We start from the raw sequence: 10,000 nt of genomic DNA, 5'->3' as shown, positions 1-10,000 counted from the left end.
CACTCTGCCTCTAGAATCGTAAAAACACCTTAAAAAAAAAAAACTCGTATAAATCTAGATGAGGCCTTTTGAAATAGCGTAGGTGAAACAAAGACGTTCATCTATCCTCTTTCGCTATATCATGATCTCTTTTCACATTTTGTTTTCATTACTCTAACTTTCCCTTCTAATATTGTGGCTATGTGATGTAATGCATTGAGCTTTGCTGGTGTTTGGCTGTTATCATTTCGTTCACTCATATTCTTCCTTGGGTAGGTTTGTGTCCATCGTGTGTGTGTGTGTGTGTGTGTGTGTGTGTGTGTGTGTGTGTGTGTGTGTATGTGTGTGTGCGTGAGTGTGTATCCATCATTACATTGACTATACAGCAGGAATAGATTATGGATGAATTCTCTCTCTCTCTCTCTCTCTCTCTCTCTCTCTCTCTCTCTCTCTCTCTCTCTCTCTCTCTCTCTCTCTCTCTCTCTCTCTCTCTCTCTCTCAAGTAAGCGGCGATAAGCAACAAAGTTTTATAATCATGGCACTTTCTCTCACTTTTCTCTCTTGCTCTCCTGTTTATGCTTTTCTTACTTTACTTATCTTTTCCTCTTTACTCTTTACTCTCTCTCTCTCTCTCTCTCTCTCTCTCTCTCTCTCTCTCTCTCTCTCTCTCTCTCTCTCTCTCTCTCTCTCTCTCTCTCTCTCTCTCTCTCTCTCTCTCTCTCAATATTTTCCTTTGCCTTCGTCTTTTTTTTCAGCCAATTTTGTCAATAGCGTTGTGTGTGTGTGTGTGTGTGTGTGTGTAAGTCCGGTTCCTTTCGCGTGCACACACACACACACACACACACACACACACACACACACACACACACACACACACACACACACACACACATCACAAACACTGCGAATTAACTTTTTTTTGCATTATTTTCCAATTTCTCTCTTCTCCTCCAGTGAACTTTTTTCTTCCATGGACATTCGAGAGCATCTGGCCTAACTTTTCCTCCATATTTTCTGACTCTTTCACCTCCTCCTCCTCCTCCTCCTCCTCCTCCTCCTCCTCCTCCTCCTCCTCCTCCTCCTCCTCCTCCTCCTCCTCCTCCTCCTCCTCCTCTTCCTTAATGTCCCTTTAAATTTACAACAATCCTCCAGTGATTTCTTTCAAGGAGATTCAAGGCAGTTTCAGGCAACTCTCTCTCTCTCTCTCTCTCTCTCTCTCTCTCTCTCTCTCTCTCTCTCTCTCTCTCTCTCTCTCTCTCTCTCTCTCTCTCTCTCTCTAGCGTAACACTAGTAGTAGAAGTAATAGTTGTAGTCGTAGTAGTAGTAGTATTAATAGTATTAGTAGTAGTGGTAGAGAGAGAGAGAGAGAGAGAGAGAGAGAGAGAGAGAGAGAGAGAGAGAGAGAGAGCCAAACTCCTTCCAGTTCTAGACCTGCCTGTGTGAGTGCCTTGAACATCGGCGTGTCACCTGAGCCAGCGGTGCCTTTGAGAGCTGGAGGGAACAAGGAGGACCTCACTTAGGGTCTTTTAGCTCCATTGTAGGGATAACTTGCTTAGGCCGAGAAGAGATTAAGCCACACGTTCAGAGAGAGAGAGAGAGAGAGAGAGAGAGAGAGAGAGAGTGTGTGTGTGTTGGGTTACCTCTGCACGTAACGTTATCTAGCTTTCCAAAAAAAAGTCACAATATCGGGTATTGACAGTAAAGATTTCACAGTACACGGCTGAAGGAGGCGCGCGCGCACACACACACACACACACACACACACACACACACACACACACACACACACACACACACACACACACACAATCGAGAGGACCGGGTTCGAGTCCCGGCTCGGCGAGGCAACTGGGCAAGCCTCTTAACGTGTAGCCCCTGTTCACCTAGCAGTAAACAGGTACGGGATGTAACTGGAGGGGTTGTGACCTCGCTTTCCCGGTGTGTGGAGTGTGTTGTGGTCTCAGTCCTACCCGAAGATCGGTCTATGAGCTCTGAGCTCGCTCCGTAATGGGGAAGACTGGCTGGGTGACCAGCAGACGACCGTGGTGAATTATACACACACACACACACACACACACACACACACACACACACACACACACACACACACACAGAGAGAGAGAGAGAGAGAGAGAGAGAGAGAGAGAGAGAGAGAGAGAGAGAGAGAGAGAGAGAGAGAGAGAGAGAGACAGCAAAATAAGAGTAACGTCACGCAGGATAAGTAAAAAAACCATCAAATAAAGAAAAGTCCAATAAGAGACCGAGAGATTTGCTGGACAAACTTCAAACGAATAGGAAGGTGAAGAGAGAGAGAGAGAGAGAGAGAGAGAGAGAGAGAGAGAGAGAGAGAGAGAGAGAGAGAGAGAGTAGAGAGAGAGACGATAGCATGTTAGCCGTTTTTCGTGAGTCAATCTCCTGTAGTGGTGGTGATGGTAGTAGTAGCACTAGCAGTAGCAGTAGTAGTATGTAGAAACAATAGTCGTGGTAGTGGTGGTGGTGGTGATGCTGAAGAGAATTCCAAAGTGATGGTGGGTAATCCAAAAAAATCCGGGAGTCGAACCTCTTGTCTTGCCAGCGACGGAGCGGCGAACCGGATTACCGCAGTGGCAGGGATCGATTGGTCTCACACGCTCCGTCCTCCCGCACCCACTACCGCTCACACACTGGTCGGGAGAAGCAGGGAGTGTGGCAGCGGCGGCGGCGGCAGCGACGGTATCGGGCTCCTGACGCAGCGACTAACACACGCACTCACGCACGCACACCCTCACACCCGAGCCATCCCCGACCGGAACCAGCTGACAACCTCTCCCACCTCGACTGAGCCTTAGCGGGCACTGAGGAGGCTGAGGGCGCGCCGTAGGTTTTATCTTGGCTCCGGGGTTCAGTGGTGACGCGTCGGCCAGAGAGGGACTACATTGATCATGGCCCGGTGTTCTCTCTCTCTCTCTTTCTCTACGTCTCTTGTTTTTTCCCTCTCTCTCTCTTTACTTCCCTCCTTTTTCTTATTTTTTTGTGTTTTCTTAATTTAATCTGTTCTCTTTTGGTTCTCTCATTAATGGTGGTCTGTTTTCCTCCTCCTCTTTTGTCTTTTTTAGTTATTTTTCTTTCGTCTCTTCTGTTTCGTCTATTTTTTTTTCTCTTACGTTTCAATTTGTCTTGTTTTGTTTTTATTGGTGATCGTTTGTCTTGTTTTCTGGTTCTCCTCGTTATTTTTGTTCTTTTTTTCTTTTATCATCTTCTTTCTTCTTCTTCTTTTTCTTCTTTTTCTTTTCTTCTTTTCTTTTTTCTTTTTCTTTTCTTTTTCTTCTGCTTTTCTTCTTTTCTTCTTCTTCTTCTTCTTCTTCTTCTTCTTCCTCTTGATTTTATCCTCCTCCTCCTCCTCCTCCACCTCGTCCTCCACTTCCTTCAAATTCATCTTTTGTTCTGCCTTTAATTTTCCTTACCTGCCTCACAACCAGAGTGTATTCTCTCTCTCTCTCTCTCTCTCTCTCTCTCTCTCTCTCTCTCTCTCTCTCTCTCTCTCTCTCTCTCTCTCTCTCTCTCTCTCTCTCTCTCTCTCTCTGGCATTCATTCATCACTAATCCCTCTTTAGCATTTCATTCACTCCCCCTCTCTCTCTCTCTCTCTCTCTCTCTCTCTCTCTCTCTCTCTCTCTCTCTCTCTCTCTCTCTCTCTCTCTCTCTCTCTCTCTCTTTATATCCCTTCACCCTCTTTCTTTTCTACACTAAAGAGAGAGAGAGAGAGAGAGAGAGAGAGAGAGAGAGAGAGCCTACCAATACATTCTGCTTTATATTTTGTCTTATTTACCAAGAGCATTACGAGTCTGTCAACAGCCTTATGAGGGAGAGGCGGGCTGTAGTGTGTATGGACGAGGCAGGGGGGAGAGGGAGGTAGGGAGAGGAGGCCCTGTGTATGGTGGGAGGGAGATGGGACGAGGTAGTGGTGGTGGTGGTGGTGGTCTTGTTTTTTTTTTGAAAGGGCGGAGGTGACGAATAGAAGAGAAGATAATAGAAGAGGAGGAGGAGGAGGAGGTGGTGGTGGTGGTGGTGGTGGTGGTGGTGGTGGTGGTGGAGGAGGAGGAGGAGGAGGAGGAGGAGGAGGAAGGAGGAGGAGGAGGAGGAGGAGGAGGAGGAGGAAGGGTGGGCGTCTTCAAATAGTAAATCAGATGTTTGTTCTAACCTCCTCCTCCTCCTCCTCCTCCTCCTCCTCCCTCTTTTTTGCCCATATTTTGTTCCCCTTCTCGTTTTCATTCTCTTCCTTAGTGTCCTATGTCTGTAAACCTAACCCCCATATCTCTCTCTCTCTCTCTCTCTCTCTCTCTCTCTCTCTCTCTCTCTCTCTCTCTCTCTCTCTCTCTCTCTCTCTCTCTCTCTCTCTCTCTCTCTCTCTCTCTCTCTCTCTCTCTCTCTCTCTCTCTCTCTCTCTCTCGAAGTAACAATCAAGAGAGGAAAATTTTCATCTTAGGCAGAGAGAGAGAGAGAGAGAGAGAGAGAGAGAGAGAGAGAGTGAGAGTGAGAGTGTTTTACCGATCAGGAGAAAGTAATGCTAATTTCTTTGGCTTCAAGATTCGTTTTAAGAGAATGTCTATCGTGTGGCTCAAAGTATTCTAAGTTTCTCAAGCCTTTTATAAACTTAGTGGTGAGGAGGAAGGAAGGAAGGAAGGAAGGATGAGAAGAGGGTGGGAATGAAAGAAGAAAGAAGGAAGGAAGGAAGGAAGGAAGGAGGAGAGGAGAAAGAAGAAAGGAAGGAAGGAAGGAAGAATGGGAAGAGAGTGGGGAAAGAAAGAAGAAAGAAAGGAAGGAGCGAGAGAAGAAAGAAAGGAACAGGGTGGGGAAAGAAAAAAGGAAGGAAATAAGGAAGGAAGGAGGAAGGAAGAGAAGGAGGAGGAAAATGGAAAGAAGGAAGAAAAGAATGAAGGAAAGAAGAAAAGAAGGAAAGAAGAGAATGGGGCATGGAAGAAAGGTTTTTGGAAGAGGAGGAGGATGTAAAGATGAAGGAAGTCGGTGAGAAGAGGAAGAGGAAGAGGAGGAGAAAAAGGAGGGAGAGGAAGGAGAAGGAAAAAAAGGAAAAAAGGAAGAGGAGGATGGAGATGAAAGAGGAAGAAGTGAAGCAGGAGACGAAAAGGAGGAAGAGGAGGAGACGTGGAGGAAACAGGAAAGGAGAAAGGAGGGATAATAATAAAGGAAAAGGAATAAGGAGGAGAGAAGCATGAGTGAAGAGGAGGAGGAGGAGGAGGAAGAGAATGTGCTGGAAAAGGAAGAACGAAAGGAAAGAGGAAAATAAAGAAGGAAAAAGAAGGAAGGAAAAAAAGAACAGGGAATTTGAGGTTTGAGGAAAAAACTTGTATATTCCCAACTTGAAGTTCATCTCAGAACTGACTGACTGACTGACTGACTGACTGGTTGACTGGTTGACTGACTGACTGATTGACTGGGTGGCTGATATATTGAGTGAGAGACAAATTGACCGACTGACTGACTGATTGATTGATTGACTGGCTGACTGGCTGACTGATTTATTGAGAGTGATAAGTTGACTGGCTGACTGACTGACTGATTGACTGACTGACTGACTGGCTGGCTGAATGGCTGACTGATTTATTGAGTGAGTGACAAATTGACCGACCGACTGGCTGGCTGGCTGACTGACTGACTGACTGACTGACTGACTGACTGATAGACTGACTGACTGATTGACTGTGACTGCCTAACTGATTGATAGGTTGACTGACTGACTGATTTATTGAGTGAGTGAGTGAGTGAGTGAGTGACTGACTGACTAGTATGGAGCTGGTTGATCAACTGTTAATTTCACTGACTGACTGTACGACTGGGAATAGGAGGGAATGCTTCAAATGCTTGAATGCCACCACCACCACCACCACCACCACCACCACCACCACCGCAGCTCAGGCACCTTCTCCATCAAACATCCATTAAACCAATTACCAGTGCGAAAAATCGAGAGAGAGAGAGAGAGAGAGAGAGAGAGAGAGAGCATAATATGACTAATGAGAATTGCATTATAAATTCCACAAATGATGGTTTTGTGGACATCAGAAACGTCTCTCTCTCTCTCTCTCTCTCTCTCTCTCTCTCTCTCTCTCTCTCTCTCTCTCTCTCTCTCTCTCTCTCTCTAGGGTAGAATAAGTCAGAAAGATAAGTAAAGGCAGACTAACCTCACTTTCTCCACAGTTCATAGTTTTGGGGAGAAAAGAATGAAGTGACTTTAATATGGACCAACACAACTTACGGGCTGCGAAATATTCTAGGGTAGTTGTCACCTGCTGCTGCTGCTGCGAGGAGGAGGAGGAGGAGGAGGAGGAGGAGGAGGAGGAGGAGGAGGAGATAAATAAATAAGACAGCGTGGCGTAAACTTGCGGATGAAAGGTTAGGAAGAAGTAGGAGATGAAAGAGGAGGAGGAGGAGGAAAAGAAGAGGAAAGGAAAAATAAACGAGGAATAGGAAGCGAAAATCAAAAGAGCGGAAGGGAAAGAAGGTGGGAAATGAAAGAGAGAAGTGAAAAATATCAAAATGAAGTTGAGTTCGAGAGAGAGAGAGAGAGAGAGAGAGAGAGAGAGAGAGAGAGAGAGAGAGAGAGAGAGAGAGAGAGAGTCCCTTTATGGGTGCAGACGACGCTCACAAGACCACAACGATCAGGGGAAGAGAGGAGGTAAAAATGAGAGGAAACAAGGAAAGATTTCAAGTTGATCTCGTGGTGGTGATGGTGGTGATCGTGGTGGTGATGGTGGTAGTTGTGGTGGTGAAGATAGAGGAAGGAATCGTTGTTTCTGTAGTAGTAGTAGTAGTAATAGTAGTAGTAGTAGTAGTAGTAGTAGTAGTAGTAGTAATAGTAGTAGTAGTACTAGTAGCAATAATAGTAGTAGTTGTAGTAATAGCAATTTTATAGTTTCTGTAGTAGTAGTAGTAGTAGTAGTAGTAGTAGTGGTAGTAGTAGTAGTAGTAGTAGTAGTAGAAATAGTTATATTGTTTCTGTAGTAGTAGTAGTAGTAGTAGTAGTAGTAGTAGTAGTAGTAGTAGTAGTAGTAGTAGAAATAGTTATATTGTTTCTATAGTAGTAGTAGTAGTAGTAGTAGTAGTAGAAATAGTTATATTGTTTTTGTAGTAATAGTAGTAGTAGAAATAGTTATATTGTTTTCTGTAGTAGTAGTAGTAGTAGTAGTAGTAGAAATAGTTATATTGTTTTCTGTATTAGTATTAGTAGTAGTAGTAATAGTAGTTCTAGAAGGAACAGCAATAGGAGTAAGACAAGGTATGATAGCGTTTCCATTATAAAGGTAGACAGACAGACAGACAGACAGACGGATGGACGGACAGAGGGACAGACAGAGCGGCAGAGTGTTGTGGAGGGGACACTTGGAGACAAAGGGCAGTGGGGAGGATGCAAGCAGGTAAGGACAAAGGAGGGGAATCTGTGAGGGGATCATGGCATTAGTTTCAATTTTGGAAGAGCTTCTGCCTCCCAGTCAGCCGCTGGCCATGACGAGTGGAGCCAATTGCCTGACTGGAGCCAAGCCATTTCCTCTCCAGTCTCAACATAAAATAGACACTTCAGTTAGTCTTTTATTTACGTAGTTAATCGGCCAGTCGTTCGATCAATAGCTAAGTATGAAAGCTACTCCGTCATTCAGTCATTCACTCACACACTTACTCATGTATACATATATAATTTTTCTATCTAGCAGGATGACAATCCAGCAATGGGTGACAGACTACATACTCAGGTATACATCACTCACTATGTTGGCAGTACGCTCAGACACAGTGCTCAGCTGGCCACAGACATCCATAACAAGGCACGATAGCACAGTGGTTAGTTAACGCCTGCCCTTCGTCACGAGACACTCTGTTTTACCCTGCACTGCTCACCTGCCCCAGTGCCCCAGTGCTCGGACCACAACATATACAGGCTACTTCCGTGTAAGACGGTATTGTAGTAAAATCTACCAATTGTGAGAGTTTAGGAAATGCTGTAAGGCAAATCCTATGTGGCTAGTGGGCACCCGTTCCTGGGCCAACGTAGCAGCACGACACAGGAAGGAGTCTACAATAGTGAGCAGGGAGAGGGAGAGGCGCAAGGGTGAGGGAGCAGCAGGTGGAGGAGGGAGAGGAGGAAGTGGCTTGCGCCGCTCTCATCTTATACCAATTAAGCCTTACACTAATTTGATTCACTTGCTAATGATAATTTCACGACCTGTATTCATATTGTGGTGTTTCAGAATCAATTTCCCTCCACAGATGTGCGTTACTTGATACTTGAGGCGGCGAGGCGAGGAGCGAGGCGAGGACTACTTGGCTGGGGCACTGTATACCGAGTACTGGGGCACACCAACACGTGACGGAGGCCTGACTGTCGAAAGTGCCTCACATGGGGCAGAACGCCTCCGCCCAACCACTCGCCGTCAGGAGTAATCTCTTTCATTGTGACGAACTGCATCACCATTGCAAGTAATGGCTGTGTTGAAGTCACGTCGACCAGAGAGGGAACAAGTACACATCTGAGTCAGCGGGTAAGGTTACAGTTTGTTGCATTAGATTAGATGACGTTTATAGATGTTCGCTTGTCATCCATTAGATCCTTCGTGTGGACCTGAACGGCCGATGTCACTGTCACGACTACCGCGTCACTTGCCAACCTCAAGACAGTCGCGTGCAAGTAGTGAGCGAGATCTGGCGAAGAAATAACTGGGATTGGTTGTTAGTGATTGGTCGTTACTGGTACTCGTAGACGCAGAGGAACGACTAGAGAGAATAGAATGCCGTATTGAGATCTCTGGTGGTTTAACTGGAATCTTTTGATATTATTGTGTTGGGTATGTTGATGTTTTCTAGGGTATTAAATAACATGTGACCTGCAGAAATAGGATGGCAATGCATTGGTTGTTGCTGTCAGGATGGTATACAGTACTTAGTTGTTGTGGAGAGGTTAGAGATGGATGACAGAATGAGTTGTTATTGTCAAGATGGGGAAGTCATTATGCAGGCGACCGTCACTGACCACGATAATCACCAAAAGCAATTATAGATGACACACCACTTCATCACCACACTGCTCAGCTAATAACCCACCCACCACCACCATCATCACCATCACCATCACCATCACCACTACTATCACCATCACCACCACCACCACCACCACCACCACCACCACCACCACCACCACTACCACAATGATCACGATAACCACCAAAAACAAATATAGTAACAGAACTTCACCACCACACTGTCTCTAGCGACACCTACTACAACCACCACCACCACCACCACCACCACCATGCAACAGCAAAACAATAACAACCATGCAAACAACACCATAACCACCGCTACAGCCACTTACAATAACAAGAACAAGAACAACAATACTCACACAACACCACCACCACCACCACCACCACGCAACAGCAAAACAATAACAACCATGCAAACAACACCATATCCACCATTACAGCCACTTACAAGAACGAGAACAACAATACTCACACACCACCACCACCACCACCACCACCACCACCACCAGGACAATTACAGTCCCTTCAGATTACCACGTTTTCTAATCACGAGCCTCGAGGAAAATGAAAATGAGGTGAAAAAAGAATTCCGTAATGAGAGGACCTGAAATTAATCTAGTGTACCTGCACCTCACCTTACCTGTTACCTGTTACCTGTTACCTGCTACCTGTTACTTGTTACCTGCTACCTGTTATTTGTTACCTGCTACCTGTTATTTGTTACCTGCTACCTGTTACTTGTTACCTGCTACCTGTTATTTGTTACCTGCTACCTGTTACTTGTTACCTTTTTGTTACCTGTTACTTGTTACCTTTTTGTTACCTGTTACCTGTTATTTGTTACCTGTTTACCTGTTACTTGTTACCTGTTAGCTGTTACTTTTTACGTGCTACGTGTTACGTGATACCTGTTACCTATTTGTTACCTGTTTCCTCTTACTTGTTTGTTACCTTTTACCTCTCACCTATTTGGTTACCTTTTACCTGTTT

The 10,000-nt window shown here is 45.3% G+C and overlaps 1 protein-coding gene and 1 long non-coding RNA gene across 2 annotated transcripts in view; one reads left to right on the top strand and one right to left on the bottom strand.

Annotated features, from left to right (window-relative positions):
- The window catches only part of LOC123511628 (leucine-rich repeat-containing protein 24-like), a 12,478-nt gene extending 9,677 nt beyond the window's left edge, over positions 1-2,801 (bottom strand). Inside the window, exon 1 of the mRNA XM_045267661.1 lies at positions 2,540-2,801. The gene's annotated coding sequence lies outside the window, so the exon portion shown is untranslated. The remainder of the gene's footprint in view (positions 1-2,539) is intronic.
- The window catches only part of LOC123511629, a 97,329-nt gene that overhangs the window by 45,205 nt on the left and 42,124 nt on the right, over positions 1-10,000 (top strand). Inside the window, exon 3 of the long non-coding RNA XR_006676874.1 lies at positions 8,238-8,509. This is a non-coding gene — a long non-coding RNA (uncharacterized LOC123511629). The remainder of the gene's footprint in view (positions 1-8,237; positions 8,510-10,000) is intronic.

The sequence above is a fragment of the Portunus trituberculatus genome, chromosome 31 (assembly GCF_017591435.1).
Source record: "Portunus trituberculatus isolate SZX2019 chromosome 31, ASM1759143v1, whole genome shotgun sequence".
Taxonomy (NCBI): Eukaryota; Metazoa; Arthropoda; class Malacostraca; order Decapoda; family Portunidae; genus Portunus; species Portunus trituberculatus.
The sequence above is the reverse complement of the archived record's forward strand: the minus strand, read 5'-3'. Positions and strand labels throughout refer to the sequence as shown.